The sequence below is a fragment of the Crinia signifera genome, chromosome 1 (genome assembly GCF_055691185.1).
Source record: "Crinia signifera chromosome 1, ASM5569118v1, whole genome shotgun sequence".
Lineage (NCBI taxonomy): Eukaryota > Metazoa > Chordata > Amphibia > Anura > Myobatrachidae > Crinia > Crinia signifera.
This window is the reverse complement of record NC_139217.1, coordinates 144,876,069-144,877,986: the sequence shown is the minus strand read 5'-3', so window position 1 is coordinate 144,877,986 and position 1,918 is coordinate 144,876,069. Positions and strand designations below refer to the sequence as shown.

At 43.7% G+C, this 1,918-nt stretch overlaps 1 long non-coding RNA gene across 1 annotated transcript; it reads right to left on the bottom strand.

Moving 5' to 3' along the window:
* Window positions 1-215: 215 nt before the first annotated feature.
* Window positions 216-1,705, bottom strand: LOC146026613 (uncharacterized). Its single transcript, XR_014454499.1, has 3 exons — window positions 1,583-1,705; window positions 435-547; window positions 216-271 (listed from the first exon to the last, which is right to left on the bottom strand). It is a non-coding gene; the product is annotated as an uncharacterized LOC146026613 (long non-coding RNA).
* Between the last annotated feature and the right edge of the window lie 213 nt (window positions 1,706-1,918).

Below are 1,918 nucleotides of genomic sequence, written 5' to 3'. Positions count from 1 at the left end.
CTGTTATTTGCAAGTGGATTAAAAATATCGTTCACAGTCATAATACTGAAATAACCACTTCAGTTCAAAGTCTTCACATTCCTTATGTAATCATATCAGAGTAAAAAAGTTTGATTTTGGTAAAGTTTTTATCAGCATATTTGAAAAAGTGACAGTTAGGTGCAAATGATCATTATGGAAAATGTCTTGTTCTTTCAAACACCTCCATCTCTGCAGTCCCAGCCTGCTGTTGAGCAACATCAGCCACATCCGATTGTTCACACTGTCCAGTCTGCAGGTGAGATATCATACTGTTACACAAACACATTGCACATTTCACACATGGCTGTCCCCACCACAGTAGCCTGTGCCAATGCATAATGCATGAGCAACACCTAACCATTCCAACTAAGGTAACATGACCCACCATACACCAATCTGCATAGCATACTTACCACTCTTTTCTCATTTGTAGGTCCTTCACAACCGATGCCTGAACCTACGGATCCCATGCAAAATATGGACGACATGAGTGAAATCATCCTTGAGACGGTGCCATCGTTGGAACCTGCACAAAACCAAGCACACCCAGTCAATGAGGCCCCCTATACGCAGTCATATAGGCAGCAGCCCCAATCATTGCATCCACCAACACCCCCACTAGTGCGGAGGAGTTGGCGCAATCCATCCATCTTTTCAAGGGGAAACAACTAGCTTTTATGGAGGTGCAGACCACCCAACTAGAAACCGTTAAGGGGTATGTGCGTAACATAGCTCTGCAAATGAGACGAATTTCTCAAAGTGTGCGGGCTAATGTAGGGACACAAATTCGTCTTGTCTCCACATTAGACACACGCTTAGCAGAAATTGGCCAAGCCATTCAGGGCCAAACTACTAATTTTAGAGCACTAAATGCCAATATGGTTGAACAGACCCAAGCTATTAATGGCCAAACAACTGCGTTGATGTCCCTACAAACGCAACTCAGCCTCAGTGCAACTACTTTGTTAGGTCAGCACCAAACCACATCTACCCAAAGTAGTAGTGTGTCCTACATACCCATGAGTGGGTCCCCCACTACTCCCCCACGGCGTAGTGTCCGTACTAGGGGTGGTGGTGCCACTAGTGGTAAGGGTGCTAATACCCGGCCTGTATTCAAAAATGAATAATGTTCTTTGCATTTACATGTGTATCATGTTCTTTCTTTTTTTCCTTCACTCATGCAGTGAATGTTCATGAAATTTTTTTATATGGTATGGCCTATGCCTAAATGTTTCAGCAAGTAAAAATTATTTGCATCCAGCACACTTGTTGTCATTCTTTACAAATGATTACCCACACTGTTCTATTATGTATTGTCAACTAGTGACATTTTAGCAGCCACGGGACTTTGGGTTGTGTGTGCTTATTTGTAATGGAATTTTAAGGAAATAGTCACATTTGAAGGGGATAAGCATTGGGAATTGCATACTGTATGTAGGTGCCACTTGTTTTGCTACATTTCAACCACCTCAGATCAATGATCCATGTCACCTCCATCCATTAAGCCTATGTTAATTTGTATTTGCCAACATTTTTACACACAGAAAACTACAGTACTTACTTGACATTGTTATAGGTGTTATCATGTTGCCAGGCATAAAGTATGCTGTGGTGGGGTAGCTTGCAGGTGTTGGCCATTATTGTTGGTCTGCTTCTGGGCAATTAACATGGACAGGGAAAAATGTAATGTTACCAATCTATGGCCCTTATTCTGATCGGTGCGGCTGGATCCGAATATGCGGCCAGGACTGTGCGTGCGAAACCCCGCCTTCCGTATGGATCGCCAACTCCGTCCGTACGCGGTAAGAAGCTGGCCGAACGTACCGCACGTGTATTTTTCATGGAATACGCCTCCTCCATCTCAGGGAACCTCCCCCATCATTCGATGGTCGCAGAC